Below are 24593 nucleotides of genomic sequence, written 5' to 3'. Positions count from 1 at the left end.
AGGCCACGATTCCCAGTATACTGTGGTTGTCCTCCATTATGTGATGAGGATTAAGGTGGAATTGTAACATGACCCTTACCTAGGTCACATCCCTGATTCAATGTAAAGGGAGTTTCCTTCAAGTGTGGCCTGCACTTTTTTATCTCTCAACAGATAAAAAGGAGAGGGAAGCAAGCAGAGAGAGGGACCTCAAACTACCAAGAAAGAAGCACTGGGAGCAGAGTGCGTCCTTTGGACCTGAGGTCCTTGCTCAGAGAAGCTCCTAATCCGGGGAAGATTGATGAGAAGGCCGACAGAGAGAAACAGCCTTCCCCTGCAGCTGACACCCTGAATTTGGAGTTTTAGCTTATTTTCTGTGAAGGAATAAATTTCTCTTTGTTAAAGCCATCCACTTGTGGTATTTCTGTTATAGCAGCACTAGATGACTAAGATAGCAGCATATAGATGGACTGTGTTTTTTTTAATCCATTCTGCCACTCTCTGTCTCTTTATTGGTGCATTAAGTTAATTTACATTTAGCATAATTATTGATAGGTATAAGTTTGATACTGTCATTTTGATGTCTTTTTTTGTTTGTGTTGTTGGCAATTTCTTTGCTCCACTTAATTTTCTGTGCTGAGTCGTTTTCCTTTATGCATTTTCTTTTGATCTTTTTCATTGTTGTTGATTTTGTATTTGCTGAGTCTACATTTTTCTTGTTTTTTTTTTGGTATATAGGATTGTTAGTTTTCTTTGGGGTTACCATAATATTTACCCTTATTTTTCTAAGTTTAAACCAATCTTTTATTTCTTGATATCACCTTGACTTCCTCTCCATATGAAAGATCTATGACTACATTATTTAGTCCTTTTGTTTGTTTTAGTGTTGTCATCTTTTACACATTGAAGTCTCTGGTTCCTTATTTTCAGTGTTTCAGCTTCGATTTGTTTTTTGATTTCCCTGTCTGGGCTGATATCTGGTTGTTCTGTCCTGTGTTCTAGTCTTGAGTTGTTAACTGATGTTATTGGTTTTCTAACCAGAGGACTCCCTTTAGCATTTCTTGTAATTTTGGCTTGGTTTTCACAAATTCCCTAAACTTTTGTTTACCTGGAAATGCCCTGATTTCGCCATCCTATTTGAGAGATTTATTTATTTATTTATTTATTTATTTATTTATTGCTGGATATGTAATTCTTGGCTGGCAATTTTTTTTCCTTCAAGGCTTTATATGTGTCATCCCATTGCCTTCTTGCCCATATGATTTCTGCTGAGTAGTCTGAGCTCAGTCTTATTGAGTCTCCTTTGTAGATGAGTTTTCGTTTATACCTAGCCACTCTTAAAATTCTCTTTATTTTGGGATTTCTATCTCCTGTCTCTCTATGGATTCTTGCAGCCTATTAAATTTGTCATTATGCTCTTAAGTCCCTTTATTGCTTTGCTTGTGTGTTGCTTGTCTTGTTCTGCATTTTCCTGATTTCCTTCGTGATCTCTTGAAGAGTTCTGTATATTAATCTTTTGTATTCTACCTCCAGTAATTTCAACAAATTCCCTTCTTCTGGAAGATTTCTTGGTTCTTTGTTTTGGGCCTTGCTGAAGCCATCATGGTATGACTCTTTATGTGACTTGATATTGACCATTGTCTCTGAGCACCAATAAGTTGTATTTATTTATTTTGTGCATGCTTGCTGTGTTCTGTTTTCTGTTTTGATATGCCCAAATGGGCTGCTCCTGTGATCTAGTTTGATTATTAGCACCTTTGAAGCTCTCACATCCTATCACTAGGTGCTTTGATCTGTTACTGGGTGTGTGAACCCAGGAGTTTGCTTACTTTTCTTGTATGGATTCAGCTCAGGTGTCCAGGTAGTTGATCACCAAGTGTGTGGTGCAGGCTTTCACCTACAGTCCTAAATGAGCAGAGGTGATTGGTGTAGGCACAGGTACCTGGCTGCAGTAGAGGGTCACACATTGAGGAAGGCAAGGGGCTCACAGCTGCCTCTGAGTGTCTGTGAGGAAAGCATGTCCCTGTTTCCTGGAGCGGATAGGTGAGTGGGTTTTGCAGCCACACCACAGCACCCAAAGCTGTTGGCTATAAGGACTGGCAGGCACCACTTATTCTTGGACCCATGCCTTGGGTGGCTAAGTGGCATGGGTGGAGCCACCAGTCTGTAGGCCCCTTATGTGGGTTTGCAAGAACCCTGCTTAATGGGCAGAGGGGTTTGAAATGTCAAGAACCTACCACTCTACCATATGGATGATACAGTTGAAGTTCGGCTTCAGATTCATACCCTGTTGTGCCGTGTTAATGAGGGCCTATGCTGTTGAAATGGGCCCACACGGGTCTATGCAGGGGTGAAAGGCATTCAAAGTCCATGGACCCTTATGCCTGTAGCTAGGCAAAGGACCTGTGCCTTCCCTGAGTTCCCAGCTTAGGGGAATTGGCAGATTATTTTTTCCTACTTGTTAATTTGTTCCCTCTCCAAGGCCAGGAGAATGGCTCGGGGGGCGCGATGGGTCCTATTTCTGGCCCAGGGGGCTTGGCAGTCTTTGAAGCCTGCCCAGGATCCAGTACAGAGCAGAAAGGAGGCAGATAAATGGGAGAGAGCTTTTTCCCAAAGGGGTGTTTTTTTGTCCATGCAGTAGGTTAGGTGCATGTACTTATCTTTTGCCAGTTGAGCACCACTTTTCACTGGTTCTGGAGGGTTGGGCAGACTCTCTGGCACTTGATCTCTCCCAATGGGGAAAATGCATCCCAAATGCCACTGTTTGCCTTACCGTTAGTGCCAGCCAATCCAGCCTGCAGAGTGCCAATTTCTGCCGGTCAGGTCAGGCAATTCCTCGCTGCTTCTGAACCATCTCTCCCTCCCCCACTACTTAGTTTGATTCCTCAGCTTTGCCTTTGTTGTTCAGGGCTCCTAGATTGTCCTGTATAATCGAAAAACTTGTTTTTTTGGGTCTTTGTTGTAAGAGGAACAACAGGATGCATCTGACTACTCTGCTGTCTTGGCCCTGCCCTCTCATATATTTGTTTTTTGTTTGATTTACTTTGTTTTATATTTTGTTAAGAGTTTATACGGTTACTTTATTAGGGGTTTAGTTTGCCATACTGGGAGCAAAATCCAAGCAGAGTATTATTGTTTTTAAATTCTTTACAACAATGTCCTCTCTTATTTCCTGTACCTAGTATGAACTGATCCCATTGCCCCACTCTTAGAATACTACTAAATTTTCCCACTTCATACCCTCTCTGCTTGATTCTCCCACTTTGCTTAATGATCTAAAATTCATACAGATTTTAACAAATGGAGTATGTGGGTGAACTCCAAACAACTTAAATAGAAATTAATTTTATTGGCTTTCATAACTAATAACTACATAGGTAAGTCTGGTTTTAGGTAAATTCCTGGAGACAGCCAATGTCATCAGAATCCATATTTTCCCTCTTCAACTCTTACTCTACTTCCTCTGTGTTGACTCCACCCTCATGTGAGTGGTCATACTGCTGCAATAGCTTCAGCCTGTCATCTTCCTGTCTCAAGACCACTCTTTCCTAGCAGCCCAAGAAAAAGTATCATGAGTGTTGTTGGAGCTGACTAGATCACACGACCTTCCCAAAATAATTACTGTGGTTTCTAGTTGCCTCGGTCTGAAGAATGGGTTGACTACTGTAGCTGAGAATTGAGACAAACCCACTACAAGCTATGTGCTGTCTGTTAAAGAGAGATTCCCCAGAGGGAAATGGCACTATTAGAGAAAGTGGAATGGATTCCAAGAGACCAAGGCTCAGTATAATTCTACTACACAATTGCATTATCGATAGAGGACTCTGTAAGAAATAACAGCTTTTTAAACTTAGAAGTGTACAGTTAAGGAAAAAATCCATTTTTAATTGGAATAATAGAACACTGAAATGTAGCAAGTAATAAACATATGCTCAGGAAATTTAGTGAAGATACTGATAAGTGGGTTTTGTGCAAAACATATTAAGTCCAGTCCTTTTAATTTTACTTTAATTTCTTTCTTTTTTTGTTTGAAATTCACGGAAATTTGTCTGTAAGGCAACTGGGTGTACTTGATGAAAGCAGATGGTTGTGTTCTCTTTCTTGGTGGCATAGAAAGCTGGAGCAGGAGGTGCAGATGGCCAGGTGGGGGAGGCTTGAGAAATGTATGTGAGGCTAATGCTAATTTTAGGGATCATAGAATTTATGTAGACTTAAAACTTTTGGGATATTTCTTAATCTTGCAACTTCCAGTCTAAAACATTTGAAAATTCCTGTTGGTATTCAAATTCGACCTTACAGAGAAGGCAAACAAGTGAAGCAATATGGATCAGTCTACCTTCCCATTTTTCAGATGCTTTGTATGTTCCAGTCAACTCTGATTATGAGTACAGAATCTGGAGTTGAGTTGTCTCATCTCCATTCTTTACAAGCAGTACATGGTTTCTGAAAGTTATTTAACTTAACCAAAAAAATAATTTTATTGACTTCACACGTTATCCCTTTTGCCCTCTTCACCTGACATAATATATATTCCTTTTAAATTTATTTATTTTTGCTGTTTCTCTCATCAACTCCTCACTGAAATAACTTTGTGAGGGAAGACTATTTTGTTCTCTTCACTGTTGTATTTCTTTCACTAAAAACAATAGCTGGCACAAAGTAGACACACAAAAATATTTGCTGAATATTTTCTGAGTGAGTTTTGGATAGGCAGTTGAAAGTTAAACATAATAGTAGTGACTTTCTTGACTTATGCATTGATGTATCCCTGGTGCTTAGAACACTGCCCGGAAAATAGTAGATTCTTAATAACTTTCTGTTGAATTAATTAAACATATACATTTACTTTGTGAAAGAGACAAAATTAACTGCTTCATGGTGAAAGAAAGCAGAAGTGATGGTAGTTTGAGGAAAATGCTGAAGCGTTGGAATAATTACTGTGGGTAATTGTCAAAGTAGCTCATCAGAGACCCTAAAAAAAGGATTTCCTAGCTGAGGAAACTCTGTATTTGTAATGGCCCCAATCTACATGATTATATGATTTCCTCCAGAATTGCTCAGCTATCAAGAACAAGGAGGCAGATGGCTGTGTTGACCTAACATTCCAGTTCTCCCCCTGCCAAAGGCTACTGCCTCTGTTTAAATAAAAGTTGCCGTTATGTGTCATGGAATATAGACAGGATAGGAAAAGAAATGACTTCATAGAGGAATGTTTGGCCTGGAATGAAAGGCAATGGTACAGGGATCAGGAGACAAGGACGCAACGATTAGGACACCTAAGGAAATCAGAGGAAAGGAGTAGTGGCAGGTGTGAGAATCTGAAAAGATAAGGGGTTCCGTCACAGAGAAGGTCCCTGAGTGGCACAAACTGTGTTACTAACCTAAATGTTGACAGTTCAAACTCACCTGGTGGCACTGGGGAAGAAAGACCTGGTGATCTGCTTCTGTAAAGACTACAATCAAGAAAATATTATGGAGCAATTCTACTCTGCGATATGTGGGGTCACCATGAGTGAGAATCAACTTGAAAGCAACAGGTTTGGGGTATGTCTTGTTTTTGCCAGAGAATGGAATATTGGAATTTATTATTTAGGAAGTACTGAGGTTTCTAGGTGATAAGTTTCAGCCTGAGGGCAAGGTAAAATGTCAGCAAAATGAAGTGGATTGCTGTTGTTGCTGAGGTTTTTGTGGCATGGGTTATGGATGGAGAAGGCCAAAGGAACTGGGAACTAAATTTTAAGGTGTGTTTTCATGTAGACATTATAGCCTCCTTTGATGGCAGAGGAATTGAGTTGGAGATGTGGACTCTAAGTCCAGTCCAGTACCTTCAACAAATGAAAAAGTTCTGAGAACTCCAGAGGTGACAGCAGATACGAAGAGTGGGATTATGAGTAGTACAACATTTAAAGCTGCGGAAGAAGAAAGGAGAGGCCACCCTGGCAATAGAAGTGGCAATAGTGAGCTAAGAGATTGGGGTTGGGTAGGAGGGAGGATCAAGTCAGAAAGTAAGGAGAAGAGTCGGAGGCCATTGCAGTTGTACAAGAGTCACATTAGTGACTTTGACTAGGGTAGTAGAGGTGGAGGTGGTGAGGGATTATCATCTGGGGAACATTTTTGAAAGTAAAACCAACAGAGTTAGCTGATAGATGTAAGACAAGAAGGTCCTGGGTATTTTATCTGAACAACTGGGTGGATGATAATACTAGGTGGGGAATACAAGGGGAATAGTCAGTTTAAAGGAGAAAAAAGAATTCTGTTTGGGCTTCATAAATTTAAGAAATTTGTTTGACAGCTATTTGGACATCCATATTAGTCCTGGGAACTGTGTCAACTGCTTTTACATATATCACATCATTATTTTTGTATTGTCCTACTGATCTCGTGAGATAGGTACTAATATTATTTCATCTTAACAGGTAAATTTTAGAGAAGTTAAAGAATTTGCCCAAAGTTCATATAGTTAAAAAACTACAGGAGCAAGATTTGAATCAAGGCTGTCTGACTACAGAGCTCTAAGTTCTAATCACTGTTCTATAAAACTGGAAACTGTTCTTATAAAGAGGATCCAGGTTTTGTACCTATTAAAGTATATACAATTTGGAGGCCCTCTTTAAGAAAAATGAGCCCTAGTGGTGCAGTGGTTAAGCATTCAGTTGCTAACTGAAAGGTCAGTAGTTCAAATCCACCAGCCACTGCAGGGGTGAAAGATGTAACAGTCTGCTTCTGTAATGATTTCAGCCTCAGAAACCCTACAGGGTAGTTCTACTCTGCATTGCTTCGAGTGAGAATTGACTTGATGGCAATGGGTCTTTAAGACAAGAACACAAAATCACAACTACAAAATTAGGTGTAGAAGTGAATATTTAGAACAAGGAAAAAAATCACATGAAATTTTAAACCTTAAAAAAAACAGCTCAATACGCACATCAAAAAATACCTGGGAAATTAAGATAATTTTTTAACAGTTAGCAAATGGATATAATTCTGTAATATTTTTTCCCTATAATTTTTGGCCAAGTACTCATTGATCATCTTTTCCCATGACAAAGTTTTTGTCATGCCATTTTATATAGAAAAAAATGGAAAGATAAATTAATTGCCAGCCTTCTATGTTTAAAATAGATCATTTTAATATTATTGATAGTTTAGAGAAGTTTGTTTTCCTATTGTGGCTTGGTGCAGCTATAATACTGGAAGCTGTGCCACTGGTATTTCAAATACCAGCAGGGTCACTCATGGTGGACAAGTTTCAGAGAAGCTTCCAGACTAAAACAGACTAGGAAGATAGGCCTAGTGATGTACTTCCAAAAATTAGTTAATTAAAACTTATGGATCTCAACAGACGTTGTTCAACTCACATTCCTTGGACACATCATCAGGAGATCAATGGCTAGAGGAGGACGTCATGTTTGGAGAAGCAGAGGGCTAATAAGGGCAGAAGAAGCTCTCAGTGAGATGGATTGGCACAAAAGCCACAACCATGGAATCCATCTTGCCTATTATCGTGAGGATGATGCAGAATTAGGCCATGTTTCATTCTGTTATACTTAAGATTGCCATGTTCACTGCATGGCAGCTTGGCCATCTGTCTGTCCATCCATCCATCCATCCATCCATCCATCCATCCATCCATCCATCCATCCATCCATCCAACCATCCACTCACCCGCCCACCCGCCCGCCCGCCCGCCCGCCCATCCATCCATCCATCCATCCATCCATCCATCCATCCATCCATCCATCCATCCATCCATCCATCCATCCATCCATCCATCCACCTATCTACCTATCTGTCTATTATCTATCATCTATCAAAATGTACTTTAGCTTTAAAACTAATTAATGTAATACCGTGTAAATGTTAGGATTGTTTCTAAATTTATCTGGAAATTTGGGAAAATATTCAAGTCTTGCAACAACATACAACCACGTGATATGTTATTATAGCTTCTCCCTAGGCCTTTCAAAATACCCCTTGGAAGGGAGGAATGTGAAGCTCATTTCATTTGCTTCAGGGTGAACTACCTCTGGTACTAGTTTTTCTCCAGGTAGGCGGGGACAGGAGGGATGGAATTAGGAGGCTTTGGCTTTATGTGGTGTAAATTGAGAGGTTAAAGCTTGGGCTTTAACCTCAAAGCTTGGTGGAGGGGGTGGTGTGGGGGAAGATTGTCTGCTTACTCAGATACACTGCTGAAAGGAATTGCTAACTCTCCAACTGTGATGTGAGAGCTATGGGGTAAAAAAGGAGAAGCGTGGAGAAAATTATCCTTTCTCACAAATACTTCAACAACTGTTTAAAAAAACAATAAAGTTGACATTACTTTTTCCATTTTTTTCAGCCCCGTGATGAATCAATTAAAATAAATATTTATCTTGCCAAAGCTTTCTATTATTTTAGAATATTTTCTCTCTGAAAGAAGAAGCTAAGGGGCAGGTAGAAATAATAAATATCCTGTTTATAATTAGCTGTTCAATAATTGAAAGTTTTGCATGATTATATTCCTACTTGAGGCATGCTGTCAAAAAGCAATGATCGAACTTGAATTTTACATGTTTTTCTTTTCTCTCAATTAATTTTCCTTCACCTGAAATAATTAAATGTTCAGGAGCCCTTCTGCTATTGTACAGCAGCTGTGAAATACGAGTCAGTTGGTTCACATTTTTTATATCCCTAGGCCTGAAAGGTAGACAAGAACTGGAATAATCATCAGGAGAAGGTGACTGTTTTTCCTGGTTAAGGAAACAAGAAATTTAAAGAAAAAGAAACAGCATGAAAATGGGAGGAAAAAAAGCCAGGAAATTGGTAAGAAAAAGTGGCTTCTGGGATGTTTGGAAACCCCATTAAGCCCATTTTCCTTCCATATACTTGGTAAGCTGAGAGGCAGCAATAGAGGCACCTTGATTCAATTTAAGGTACTTAATAGAATTTTTGTTTTTTTTTTAATAGACTCAACAGCACCGGGTTAATAGAATGTCAGAAAACTAGTATGACCAATTTCCATCAGCCCAGGGCACAATGTCATTCTCTAATTGGGTACCCCAATGTGCTCAGGCTCAATGTTCCCACCTGTTCAAATCAGCAGGAAACCCAGTCTCGTAAAGTCTGGTACGTAAAGAAAAACCATAGTCCGAGCTTGCCCATCTGCTTGCCAAGGCAGTAGAAATCCCATCCCATCCAAGGCCTGGAGAATGCTCCAATAGGTCCTGCTAATGGCCGCTGTCTGGGCTGCCAGTACACAGGCCACCATCTGTGGCCCCAGGGGCAGGAAATCACATGAGCCCACTGCACCCAAGTGAGCTCTGTGCTCCTGTTTCTATTACACTTGGTGGGGGAGGGAAAAAGAGCCCCTAAACTAGGTCGCTGGCATTAGCAAAGCATAGGCTTACACACCCAGGGGCAAATCTAGGGTTTTCTGGGAAGAGAATCATATAATCCGAGGATCCTTTCTAAGAAAGAAAAGATTACAAAATCATAAATGCCAGGTACATAATTAAGTACAAAAGGGAATATTTATTTAGACTGAGAGCAAAATATCACATGTTGCAGAAAACTTGGAAATTTAGGTCCTTTTTGTGATTCGCTTTAGGCAATTTGCCAGAAATTCTTCCTAAAAATGCCTTCTCAGTGTAGTCTATGTAGCTTTTCTTGCCCCCACCCCCAGAACGCTCTAAACCTTCAATAACTCCTCCAGCAATCCAAGGGGGCTGTGTAAGGGAAAACTCCAGTTGCCCTCAAGCTGACTTGGACTCATGGAAAATTCATGTGTGTCAGAGTAGAACTGTACTCCACAGGAGGTTTTTCAATGGCTGATTCTTCAGAAGTAAGTAGCCAGGCCTTTCTTTCCAGGAGCCTCAGGAGGATTTGAAACTTTACCTTTTTGATTAGCAGCCTAGCATGTTAATCATTTGCACCATCCAGTAATTCATTTGTAAGGGAAGATCTCTAAAAAGTATGCTAAATTTTCATGGTAACTTTTCCTCTGCCCATCTAGATGTCACTCATCTCGTTTGAACGTATTGCTGAATACCTGGGGATTTCTTAGTAAGGGGTTCTGTTAGACCTGCTTGGCTCCGATCGTCTACATGCTTTGCGCATTGCCATCACTGAGGTTGTCTCTACTTGTTGGAGCCCAGGCAACACCCAGAGATTGGCCCACTCAGATCATCAACTCTTTTTCCTCACTGCCTTGCAGAGGCTGGTCCTGCCAGTTAAATCCAGGCTATGGTGGTTTCTCAATGTTTGAAAAAACACATGACTTCCTTTGGACTTAATGACTTTCTTTAGTCTTTAGGAAGATGATCCTTGACAAAATGAGTAGCTCTCTTACCATACATCAAAACAAAACAAACAAAAAGGCAGTTGCCATCCAGTTGATTCAGATGCATGGCAATCCCATGTGTCAGAGTAAAACTGTGTTCCACTGGGTTTTCAATGGCTAATTTTTCATAATTGCTAGATTTTGCTTCCAACTAACATGTCTCACTTTAATTCTATTCCATGTTATTTATTTTTCTTATTGGTAGTAAAGGATATACAATGAAGAGTTTTCCCAATCCCAAGATCCTTGTCCTATTACTATTCAATCCTCCTCCTTAACGTTATCGGTTTCTTGGATAGGCTTATAGAAATATTTTTTTGCAAACATAAACAAATATGTGTGTGTATGAGTGTGTGTGGGGGGGTTTGATGTTATGCCTTTCTATTCTTTTTTTTTAATGCACAGGAATAGTTTTTATAGCACGTTTATTCTCTGTCCTTTGGTAATTCACTAGAATTCTTGATGAAATGATCTGGACACATTGTTCGCAGGAGAGTTGGACAAGAAAGGAGTTCTTTAACATCCTTCTCTATTTCTCCTACAGTATCATCCTGTCTAATATTAGGATAAGGCATACAACTTTTTGTGTTATTATTCGCTCGCATGACTTCTTTCTTCTTTTGTTTTAGCATGGACTGTCATTTTGTTTTGTAATCCAGTTAGTCATTTTTAAGTTACTTGTGAGTTAAGTCCATTTACATTTATTGATATCACTAATTTATTGTTACATCATTTTAGATTTTCTATAGCTTTATGAATACTTCACTTTTTTCATATTTGTGTTAAGTATGATCTTATTCTTACTCTTTGATTTGTTAAAGAGGGGATCAGCATAGTTTTAACTTTTGTCCGTTTTATACTTATTGCAGGTTATAATATTTACATTTTTTTTTACCTGATCTCTTAATCTTACCATTTATGTCAATCTCTGTGCTATGATTAAATAGAAATCAATGGTCAACACGAGTTACTTTGCTGTGGTTTTCTAGTCATTTCCCTACTGGATAAATCTTATTTTCCATTAGATTCCTCCAGAGGGATAGATGAGAAAAATTGCCCCTGAGTTTATGCATTTTGGTATTCCCATTAAACACATAGACTAGACTAAGGTGTTCTTTTATTTCAGGAAAGTCTTAATGAAATATATCTCTAAATACTTGTTGTGCCCCCCACCTTTTTAAAAAATTATTCTTCTAGAACTCCTAGTATGATATATTGGGTTTCCTTGGTTTATGTTCTATGCCCGCGAAAATGAGATAGGATATTCTTAGTTTTTTTTTTTTTTCTATGAAGAAGAGTGAAAAAAAAAAAGAAGTTAGTTTGCCCATGAGATGCAAATAGATGGTCAGACTTCAGTACGTACTTTAACTAATGATATTTCATTTCTTGTTTGAAATTATGCTGGAATATGCAAAATTGGTGGTCACAGGGTTTCGAAATCAGTATAGGTTTTATTTCTGTAGGACTTTGAAGCAGGGTGTTGGTCCAGGGTATCAAGTGGCAATATGATTAGAGGGAAACCGGAAGCCCTCCAAAAATTATGCCATCCACTCAAAACATACTGATATTTATTCTGTAGACTGTAAATTTGTTTTTCAGTTTTACCTGTCTGTTTATCCCCTTTCTCTTTACAAGACTTTCTGAAAAAATCTGAAGATGCTTAATATTAGTGTAAAAGACAATCTCTACAAGATTAGGAGTCACTTTAGAGTACAGGCTACAGAAGGTTAATTCCCTATGGGAGATATCTGACCCAGGCAATGAGAAAGAGAGTGAACCATATCACCCCTGAAGGACAATGCATAAGAACCTCAAGCCTCAGTGTAACTGGTTTATTTCCAAAACGTTTAGTCCTTACACCGGAGAAAGAATTGCGTTGGCCAATAAGTCCCTAGCATTGTTGGTTTGTAGTCCGTGGGCGGCACAAATGGTTGTATTCAGCTACTAGCTGAAAGATTGGTGGTATGAACCCATTCAGAGGCACCTCGGAGAACAGTCCTGGTGACCTGCTTCTAAAAGGTCATAGCCTTGAATTTCCATGGAGCACAGTTCCAATCTGCCACACATGGGGTGGTGATGAGTCAGAATTGACTTGACAGCAACTAACAGCAACATTATGGGATCCAGGCCAGGCCCAGAGCTACTGCAGGGGCAGCTGACTCAGCTGTGTGTCAAGGTCCCCATTCTGTTGTTCCTTTGAGTGTCCACCTGACTCCCTGCTATTATCAGGGAGAGGCTTGCCAGTGGTATTCTGTGACTGTCAGGCACAGGGACAGAGAGGGGCCACCAGACCCAGGACCTATATGATAAATGAGAAAAAAAAAAATCTAAGGGGAATGAGTAAAGTCTTTCAAGGGTGCCAAAACATATCTCTGTTTTAGTTTCTCAGCTGCTCAGTGAGTTACATGTCTGCTGATCTGTAGATATCACATATATTTTCCCGTTTTTAGTGTTTTCTTTTTACACTTTCTGTCAGAGATAGAGGAGAATGAAGTATTTCCCCTTGCACATACTGCAATCAATTTTGCTGGTAAGCACAGATCTTAAAATAAAACCATCTTGACCCTCTCATAAAGGAAGGTATTTTCAATTGCTTGCTGATAGATTGAAAGAACACATCATTTTTCATACTTATATCCCTAGTAATTTGTGATATGTCTGGATGTTTCATTATCAGCAATATTTTACTAGCTATCCATCTCCACTCTTCCAAGTGCCTGTTTTTAACATTAAGACAACAGACTTTAACCAGTCAGTAAAAGAACATTCCAATATGTGATGATTAAGAACATGTACCCTGATGTCAGACACGTTAGTTCAAATGAGCAAGTTACATAATTCTCTATAAGCCTTGAAAACAAGGACCGTGCCAGTACCCACTGAATAAGGCTTTTATGAAGATTAAATTTTTTCCTATAGTCAAAAATATTTATTGACCCCCTCCTATGACAAGTGCTATGAAGAAAAATCTTTTGAGATAAGGGGACAGAGAATAACAACGTGTCACTTTAGATATGGTTGTCAGAGAAAGCCTCTCTGGGAAGGTTTTAATTGAGCAGAAATCTAAAAGAAACAAGAAAGCCAATCATGCAAACACTTGGGGACAGAAGTTTCCAGAGAGAGGAAAGAGCAATTGCCAGACATTGTATTCAGAATAGCATTGACATGTTTAAGAAACTGGGTGAATTTGATGCCACTAATGAGATATGACATGCTTATCACAGTGCTCAATAAATATTAGCAATTCTCCTCAGCATCTCAATCTCAGGAATAGAAACTATTTCTGCTTTTTTGTTACTCTGTTTAACTTCCCCCCAAAAAACGAAACAAAACAAACCCAAACCCATTGCAGTCGAGTTGATTCTGACTCATAGGACAGAGTAGAACTGCCCCATAGGGCTTCCAAGGCTATAATCTTCACAGAAGCTGACTGCCACATCTTTCTCTTGTAGAGCAGCTGGCAGGTTTGAACTGCTGACCTTTTGGTAAACAGCCAAGCACTTTAGCCACTATACCTAAGGGGTCCTTTTGTTTAACTTAAGAGAATATAATTATGCCAACCATGACACAAACACTCCCTGCAAACTCTCTTCTTCTTTTGGTAAACAGACACCGTCTTGTGAAGATAAACAACCTGAGTGGGTTACTCATTAGGAAAGAGCAAGGAACATTGTTAGGAAGAGCAAGGAACTCTGTCTTGCCCTGCCTGGAAGTATCATTGAACAAAGAGCAATGCTGGGCTTATATAAATGTGAACTGTCCGTATATGATGGCCTTAAAAACGTAAGGCCAGGGATGGAGTGGGAAAAGCTGTACTGCATACAGTTGCCATAACCACAGTCATTCTAGAGGGTTTCAAGGCCAAGAAGAAATCACAACTTAGATGCAGAGTGTGGTGTAAAAGGGTGTTTTCTTATCATTTGAAGTTTGTGTTTATTACATGAGTAGAAGATAGGTATTGTAGAAACCTAAGAAGGTATAGATAGAAAGGAAGAAGAGAACAAAGATGAGGGGGAGGAAGAGAAAACAATGAAAAATTGCCTGTCAGCTACCACCCAAACATAAGTACCATAAAAATTTTATTTATTTCTTTTTGACACAGATTGTATGAATATGCACCTAGATTTTTTAACGATATTATTAGCAATTTGGTATGTTCACTCAACGTCTGATCTTTAACATATTTTCACGAACAGAAATGCATTAGACCACCTGTTTTATTGGCTGGATTGTTATCCATCATAAAACTGAGCCATGATTTACCCAATTATTGCGACTTTATGATCATCTCTATTTATAATGCTAACATGTTTTCCTCATCGTATGGCAGCATTGCACTTCAATATCCATGGAAGAACAGAATACATGATAAAAACCTCCCATGAATTCAGTGACATCTTTAATGCTTTTGTAGATTAGTGATCCGCGTCTATATGCGTCTGAAATATCACACATATATATATACACACACGCACACACATAACACACACAAATATATATATATACATGCATGTGAAATGTGTGTTTGAGAGAGAGAGGAGAGAAACACATTCTCTCTACTGACAATGCTTGATACACAAATAAGCTCCTAGACTTCTTGCAAAATTTCAGCTATCTACTGTTCCAGTAAAATACAGCTACTCACAGATTAGGAGGCAAGGCAGTGACTCTCAAAGTGTGTTCTTAGGACCAGCAGCATTGGCAAAATTTGGGAAATTATTAGAAATACAAATTGTCAGGCCCCATCCCAGACCTACTGAATCAGAAGCTCTATGCTGTGATCCAGCAATTTGTGTTTTAGCAAGATCTCCAGGCGATCCTGATTCATGCTCAAATTTGAAAATCCAAGGAAATGAAAAGAACATGGCAATTGAATCCTGTCACTTTCAGTAATTAGACATGTGACTTATATCCCCTCAGCTACTGTTTTCTCATTTATGAAAAAAAAAAATTGAAAACAGAATCAAACAAACAAATCTTATAGAAATTGCTGTAAACTCTAAACGACATAACCTATATGAAAGCAACTAATATGATATAAACATTCATTCAATGACCTTTTAGGTATCTACTATGTGCCAGGCACTGGAAGGAAAAGTGAAGAAGATATATTTTTTCTTGGCTCTCATCCAGCAAGGGAAGATCAGCAGTTTTTTAAAAAATCAATTAATGTTCTACTTGCTTTAGTAACCTGTGGTTAGGGCCACAGGGAGTGTTTGATTCTATTTGGGGAGGGCAGAGTGTCCGGACAAGCTTTGTAGAGAGGAATGTCTAGCTATATAATCTATCTCTCTCTACCTCTACCTATATCTATTCCTATATTTATATCCATGTATAGTGTTGAGTGACACACACATTTAAGCACTCAACTACTAACTGAAAGGTTGGTGGCTCAAACTCACCCAGGGGGCTATGACACAATTTGAGACGCAAATGGAAAAGCAAAGGGGCCTCAGCATTTTTCAGTTTCTGTTTTCTTTGCACTGGCTCTTACTCTCTGGCCGATTGCCTGAACGGCTGACACGCCATCAGTGCTTTTGTCCAGAATGGTGGAGGATGAGGGAAGGAAGGGAGGAAAGAAGAAAAAAAGAAGAATAGGAGACAGTCCCTTGCAGATTCTCCACACAGGGGGAGCCAGCCTAAAGCAAATTTTTAAATGCACTGAAGTAAATCATTTATTGCCTTTAGATTTCTTTGGATCCTTTGTGGCACATTATTTATGACTGAGTTCTTTGTTCCTAGTTATTTTTAATGACTTTGTTCCCAAACTAAGCCAGCACAGCCCCTGTGAAAATTGACCACTTTGTTCTGTTTATAAAGGACTATAGATTTACAAATGTCGAAAATAAAACCCACAGAGTCCATAAAATAGACATTCTTGATCCTCTGTTACCTTACTGCACATTTAAAATGTTTTCCCAGCCACAGTCATAATCACGGTTTACTGCATTGCCCAAAGATAGAGGCCTCAGAACATCCATTCCTGCAACCCAATTAAAGATGAAGGCTCGAGCCCTCCCTTCTTTCTACTCTCTGCTCTCCTGCTAGCACAGAAGTGATTGTTTTATGTAAATATTATACATGTGCATTCCATCTCCATAGCTCGGGGTTTGAAATTTTCCACGTTAGAAGACATTCATCACTTTCCCTTGATTTTCCCAAACATGAAGCAAATTTCATAGAATAAAGGAAAGTTATTTAGACACCATAATGTGCAGTTTTGATATAATTAAATTGCATACACATAGTCACACTCAGGGAGAAAAAGGACGCCAGCTTCTAATTTGCTACCAAACAAACATTGTCTCCAGTTATTTTCCAGAGTTAAGGGTGGTAACTTCGTAATTTAAGAGGGGGATAAACAAAGTTAGCATAAAATTATGGTCTGACACAACCTTAAATTCTGCATTTTAAGGCCTGGGTGAGCTCATCTGTCACAAGGTCTAAAATAAACAAGTGTCCAAGATAGAAACAATAGTGTAGCTAAAAGTCATCGACCCAAGTGTGTCAAGCACCCAGCTTGATTTCTGCCTCAGCAAGGAGAAATTATGAGGGGTTAGTCTCATAATCCTCCTTTTAAGACATTAAGATCTTTAAATAACTACAACAACAACATAAACACACAAACACCCATACTTTTATTCCATTGTAAAACGTTGGCAAATAATCATGTTGATAAAATGTGAAACTTCCTGAGTTGCCCACGTTCTGAGCTGTAAGATGAATACCAGCGGTTTGGGTTTGTCTAAATACCCAATGGCTGGGGAATGGAGAGAGGGAAGGAAATGAAGGATTGTCTCTCTGCAACAGATCAAGGTGCTAGGCCAATGCTAAGGAGCAACTATCAAGGAGTTCAAGAGGTGGGTCCAAAATAAAATATGTTGGACAATGAACGACTTTGATAATACAGAGTTGTTTCTAAACATTTTTTTGTAGCTCTGCTAATTCTATCTTAAACCAGCAATACTTGTATAAAGATCTACTGCACTGATATGGCCATTATAAGCACACTGGAAAGAAATTTGGAAGATGATTGCTTCTGCATTCTACCAGTTTGAGACTTTCAAATCAACATGAATGCATGAAGTTATTTCAAGAGAGGATTCCTGTATCCTCTCCTGTAAGAGTCTCCTATATAGAGCTGCCTTAGACCAACAAGACTGGCATTCAGTGCCATCTCTCACTACAGTGTGGGCCCTGGTCCTTCCCTGACACCCACTGTCCTCAACTTCTCCCCCTGCAACACGGCACTTCAGTCTTTCTGTTTTTTTTTTTTTTTAATTTAGCTTCTAGTTTCTTCAAATTTACAGATTCACTCTGAACTCTCTCTGTTGTGATTCCAGTGAATTGGGCATCCAAGCTTAGCCTCAATTTGGAAAGCAATTTGGTGAAAAAGCCAGCTTATTAATAGTAGACAAGGACTTCAGAGTGTTAGTGCTTGGAGGGGTTAGCTGTGTTTTAACATAGACTCCTAGCTATACAATGCCTTAAGCCAAAGATATTAAAACCTAATTATAGAATTTCTGGCACTAAGAGGCACTAGAGACATGGAAGGGTGAAGGTACCATCCTATTTTCCTACTCTGCCTACTCGAAATCTCTAAATCTGCAATTAACAACTGGCCATGCCTGCAGAAACAACACACAACTGTGCTGCCTGATCTGACTTGTAACTCATGGTCACTAAGTTACGCTGTCTAGTAATTACATTTGTCTGTTCACTTTCCAGCTCTCCTTAACAACTACTTCTCATCTTCTTCTCTCCACTCAACCTCTCCGTTGTTCTTCCTACACTTTCCCTCTTAGCTGAAGACCTTGCTTCCGATACACATGAGAAAATAGAAGCAATCAGAAAAGAATTTCTACAAGTGTTCACCACCACATCAACTCACCTACTTGCTCCTATAGCATGTATTTTACCTTTCTTCCTGTTGCTATGGATGGAATGCCTATTGTATGTGCATATATGTGCACATACGTGTACATATAAACACAGGTTATACCTCTAATCCTAAACAATCATGGGACTGCTTCTCTTGGCCAGGTCTTGCCCCCTCTGCTTAACAGTCCAGTTTGTAACCAGCAGTTTTAGGGCAACCCTGGGCCAGTGCCAGGGTTAGGCCAGCATTACAACAGCTCTTGAGGCAAAACTGTTTTACAGGCATCCCCTGTACAGTGTACGCCCAAGCCTCTGGAGGTAATCTCTCAGCTCATAGACAGCCCTCCTCTTTTCCTTAGGACTTGTCCCTCTCAGGCTTATGACTACAGCTTTCAGCATAGCTGGTGCTTCCCCTGCTGCCAAAAGCAGGCTAGCTTGGCCACCATGCTGCTGTTTGCTCGCCTCAGGGATCCAGCTGCATGGGCCCAGACTGTGACTGGTTCCATTTTACACATGCTCAGCTTAGTTGGCAACCTCCGGCCCAGCTGTGCTCCATGGGCCAACTTGTCCACCAATACCGTTGCCCTGACTACTGTTGTCTGCAGGTTGCATAGCTCCTGCCATTTGTGCCACACTGGCCTTCTCTGACACTGGGCCACCCTGGACCTTCGGTGTTATTAGCTCAGTGTTATACCCCTTATCTGTATTATACCTCTTTTATTCAGATCTAATAGGTCCTCAGCACAGGGACCCTGGGTCAAAAGGCATGCTCCTCTCCAGGCTCTTGTTTATTAGGAGGTCTCCAAAACACTTCTTTGAGATTGGCCACTTATATAGGAAATACTTGTTGTTAATTTTAAGGTGTGGCTATCCTAGCAGGATTGTAAACCAACCAATCTTTGTTGTTGTTGTTAGATGCCCTCAAGTCAGTTCTGACTCAAGTACAACAGAATGAAACACTGCCTGGTCCTATGCCATCCTCATGATCATTGTTATTCTTGAGCCCATTGTTGCAGCCACTGTGTCAATCCATCTCATTGAGGGTCTTCTTTTTTGCTGACCCTCTACTTTACCAAGTGTGATGTCCTTCTCCAGGGACTGGTTCTTCATGATAACATGTCCAAAGTATGTGAGATGAAGTCTCGCCATCCTACTTCTAAGCAGCATTCTGGTTGTACTTCTTCCAAGATAGATTTGTTCGTTCTTTTGGCAGTCCATGGTATATTCAATATTCTTCGCTAACACCGCAATTCAAAGGGCGTCAATTTTTCTACGGTCTTCCTTATTCATTGCCCAGCTCTCACATGCACATTATGCGACTGAAAATATCATGGCTTGGGTCAGGTGCATCTTAGTCCTTAAACTGACATCTTTACTTTTTAACACTTTAATTAAAGAGGGTTGTTTTTTGTTTTTTGGTTTTTTTTTTTCGCAGATATGCCCAGTGCAATGCACTGTTTGATTTCTTGACTGCTGCTTCCATGGGTATTGATTGTGGATCCAAGTAAAATGAAATTCATGACAACTTCAATATTTCCACCACTTATCATGATGTTCCTTATTGGTCCAGTTGTGAGGACTTATCCTTTAGATGGGTCATAAACCAAACAATTCTATTGGGTGGATTGCAAATCGCTTAGGCAAGTAGCAAATGGACCTATCACTTGGCAGACTGTGGCCTGATCAATTATTTTGGGAGAATTGCAAACCCAGGGCGAGAAAGCCCATATAAAAGAAAGCCATAGTATCACACCTGCACACTAGATTCTACCCCCTGTTCCCTTCTCAAGACACGGCTATAGCAATCCTCTCCTATCTTTCTTGCATCAGTAGTGTTTTCCTCACTACTGAATGCTTCTTTTCAACATAAATTGTGCTACTATATATTCAAAACAACAAACATGATTTAGACTCATTTCCACCTCTGTGTATAAGCCTCCTTCTCTACTTCCTTTTATGCCAAAAGTCTTTCAAAGAATTTTCTGTATATATGAACTGTTTTTATTTTTATTCTACTATTTTCTCTTGAATCTGCTCTGATCAGGCCTTTGCCCCAGAACGCCACAAAAAAATGTGTTTTAAAAAAATTTGCAACAGCTTCCACATTACTAAATTCCATGATCAATTCTCAATGTTCATCTTATTTGGCATAAACATTTGGGAGCTGATTTCTTCTTCACTGACTCATTTTCTTACACGTCTTCTAAGCACAATGTTACCCTGTTTTTCCTCCTGCCTTTCTGATTGCCCCTTCCCTATCTCCTTTGCTAGTTTCTTTACTCTGCTTTGTCTTTAAAATGGAGAGTGCCCAGAGCTAAGTCCTGGGACCTCTTCTCTTTTCTATCTGTACTCACTCTCTTCGTGATCTCTTCCATTTCAGTATCTTTTAGTACTACCTTGATGCTGATGACTTTCAAATTTATATATCCAGCTCAATCTCTCACTTGAATTCCAGACTGGTACCAGCTGTACATATCTACTTGGATTTCCAACAGGCATCCGACCTTTAACTTGTCAAAAACTGAGCTTCAGTCAGACTCCCCCAAATCTGCTTCTTTTGTAGTCTTCCCTATCTCAATAAATGGAAACATTTTGCTTCCTGTTTATCAGACCAAACACTTGGTGTTTTCTTTGACTCCTCTCTTTCTCCTATATCCTATATCTAATCAAGCCAAAAATTCCAGCAGCACTGCCACCTCCCTGGTCCATGTGACTATTGTTGTCTTGTTTGTGTTGTTATTGTAATAGCTTTTTAATTGGCCTCCCTGTCCCTGCCCTTGCCCTTCTGTAATCTATTTTTCAACTCAGTAGTTGGAGTAATCCTGTTCAAATTTAAGGCAGACCATATTAATGATTTGCCATCTCTTTCAGAGTAAAATCCAAATTTTTATAGCAGTCCCTAGCTGATCAGGCCTTCTCTAACTCTGATGTCTTTCCTGAACACACCCACTGCCACCTCTTGTTCACTTCATTCCAGTAATATGAGACTCTCTCTTGTAACTGGGCATGCCTCCATCAGGGCATTTGCATTTGCTCTTCCTTCTGTCTCAAATGCTTTTCCCTTCCCTTCCCTTCCCTACCCAAAAAGTTCGCTCCCTCACCTATTATGTGCCTCTGGTTTAAAAGATTTACATTTTTCAGTACAGCTTTTCCTGACCACCCTATTTAAAACTGCATTTCCTTCCTTCACTTGCAGAATTCCTTAACCCCCTCCATTTTTTTTTTCTGTAGAAATAATTACATCTTATGACCTACGTATTTAACTTATTTGTTTATTGTCTGTTTTCTCCCACTAGATATTTCTGATTTGTTCATTTGTTTATTTGTTTCTTTTCTTTTTCTTTTTTTAAAGCTATTTTGAGAGTTACTAGAACAGTGGCAGGTCCCTTGTGGCACAAATTGTTTGCTTTCAACTGCTAACCCAATGGTTGGTAGTTCAAATCCACCAGCAGCGCCACAAAAAAAAAAAAAAAAAGACCTGGCAACCTGCTTCTGTTAATATTACAGGCAAGAAAATCCTATGGAGCAGTTCTGCTCCATAATACATGGGTCACCATGAGTCAGAATTAACTCAATTACAACCAACAACAACCAATAAGAGAATGATGACATAAGGTAGGTAGGTCCTTAACAAATATTTGTTAAAATAATAAAAGAATCATTCAAACAATACCAGTTTTATTACTTATAAGACAGCTAGACTATAGTTCCCTATGGATATTAATAAAAACAGATAAAGAGGGGTCCAAAAGAATGCAGCCCAGGCTTGCAGCTCTGATACAATAAGGACTCATAACTGAAGAGAAGGAAGGAGTCCTGAAAAACCTGTGGCCTTCCAGAGAAGTCTGATGCCCCACTGCATTGACTTCCTGGCTCCATGAACAAGGTGGCATATTCATTAGGTCTGGCCACCAGACCCAACAGGAGTCATTTTATAATATGCAGGGACAAGTACTTAGGAAGGAAGAAACCATTTTAAAGACCGGTTTACTAAAAATTAGCCAACAGCACACATTTTTCTAAATTAATTAGAGGTTCAACAACACGAGCCATATTTCCAAATCACAACGATATTCCACGTAATGGAAAAATGCACTTGGCATTTAAAAATATTAGAGTTAATGCTATCAATTTCATTCACCTTCTGTATTTTGGCTTAAAAGAAATGCTTGCCTCCAGACTGACTCTTTGTAAACCCACTCTGACTTTGAGGCCATTCTAACTTCTCATACCTGGCTTAGGAGTAGAATTCCCAAAGTACGAACAAAGAAATGCCTTGGTTAAAGAAATAAAAACAAAACTTTTCTTCTTCTCTCTATGAATTGAGGATGTATACTGCACTAAAGACCTTCAGCTATGATTGTGTGTTATCTAAAAGCTGATCCTGCTCGGTCTGTAACAATGCACCCTGGTATTCACCTTTCATTTGTGTCCTCATTCTGGCTCTTCTGGGGAGAGGTGTGATTATTAAGTTGAAAAGGAAAAAAAAAAAAAAAAAACTCCTAAGTAATAAATAGCTTCAGTGGACAAGAATATGACTGAATCCACTCAAGACACTCTCAAAGGCTGGGATGATTCACTTCCCATTCAAAGATATTTCAATAAATTCTTATGCCCAGAGGATTCATTATCCTCATTCATAAGGTCAAATTGGGTATATGGCTCATTGTAGAAGGTGAATCACAAAAATGACACAGCACCTGGTAGCCTAAAGAGGGATATAAAATTGCCCACCCTATTATTTTCAGAGAGAAAGTATCTTTCCTTTGTGAAACATGCAGGTGGTGGAAGGGTACACCTAAGGGCCGGGGCATTCAGGCAGGAGCATCTTAGAAACCCAGACTGAGTCCATGTGGTACTCAAACTTTCAAAGAGTTTGGAAAAATCCACGTGTTCTTGCCTTTTTTTTTTTAAACTCTTTTTGAGAAATTTGATGTCATAAAGTGGTAGTCTCAGTCTTGGTTTTTTGTTGTTGTTGAAAATAAATTAATGATTCAATGCCAAATAATTTCTAAGTAGTAGCGTCACTTACAAGGAATCCTGGGAAAGCAACGGTTAAGCCATTGGCTGCTAAATGAAAAGTTAGCACTTTAAACCCACTCAGTGGCTCTGCAGGAGAAAGACCTGGCAATCTGTAACAATCACAGCCTAGAAAACCCAGTAAGGCAGTTCTGCTCTGTCAGACGGCGTTACTATGAGTCGAAATTGACTCGATCGCCCTAGACAACAAAGAGAAGTGTTTCTTACAATCCCTGACTGCCTTTACTGACCAAAACAAGGTACACATTTTAAGTTCCCAAGCAAGAAACACTGAGGCACAGGGGCAGAGGTAAGAGTGCTCATTCCTTTACGTTGTGGTTTCTCTTCACAAGAATTATTTTTGGGTTCAGCTCCATAATATGAGCATTGGTTTATTTGCATTTTTCGCAGCTGCTCAAGTTGCCAAGTGCATATACCATCCTCCTTTTGCAGCTAAATTTACTGCTGCTTTAAATTTTCTCTCCTCTGAGCCTCACCAGCTTCTCTGGGTGCCGTGCACTCCAGTCCAGAGGCCAGCTTTAAAAAACAAAAAAAAAAACTTGATTAGGGACAATATCTGAAGAGCATTGCAAGGCTACATAAATATGCATAAATGCACTCACATCAAAAAGGGTTAAGAACTCCTGAACAGAGTTTCAAGGTCAGTGGTTTGCTTTCATCCCTTTCCAACACTTTGCATAGCTGGCAGCCTTCCATCCTTTGGGGAGTGGAGGACAGCAGAGTGCACAAGGCTTCACAGTCTCAGCCGGAATTTCCATAATCACATCAACAGATGGAATAATAATCACCACCGAAGTTACTGCACGATCTTTCAGATCCAAGGAAACTTCCCCTTGCTTCATCTCAAAATCATTTCTGCTGACAATTTAGACATACGGTATTCTTATTTTCTGGAAATGTTACAAGTCAAAGGGATTCTAAAATATCTGAAGAGTGTAACACCCATCTTTGAATACAGTACTGTGAAAGGAGCCATCATATGTGTGCAGGGACCATAGCGGAGGCTGGGCCTTTCTGAGTGCTCCCCAGGAACACTGTTATTTCCTTGGCAGCTGGAGGCAGTGATTGGGAGGCCTGTCACTCTGCAGTGCTATCTTCTGGCCACCTGGGCTCTAACTCATACCTTTGTTCACAAGGAACCACATCACATCTAAGGCTTGCCAAGCTGTTTTATTCACAGCTGTGGTTTTAATCAATACTGTGCTTGAGGGTGTCGTCCTCCAGCCTCTAGCTAGCAGGCTCTCTGTGCTTTTTATTCTTTTTATTCTTCCATGGGAAAAAGAGTTGTATGAGTTGTATGTGAGTTGTATGAGTCTCTGGTGGCCTAAATTATTAAGTGTTTAACTACTAGCCAAAGGTTGGTGGTTCGAACCCACTC

Source organism: Loxodonta africana, chromosome 5 (assembly GCF_030014295.1).
Source record: "Loxodonta africana isolate mLoxAfr1 chromosome 5, mLoxAfr1.hap2, whole genome shotgun sequence".
NCBI lineage: Eukaryota > Metazoa > Chordata > Mammalia > Proboscidea > Elephantidae > Loxodonta > Loxodonta africana.
The sequence above is the reverse complement of the archived record's forward strand: the minus strand, read 5'-3'. Positions refer to the sequence as shown.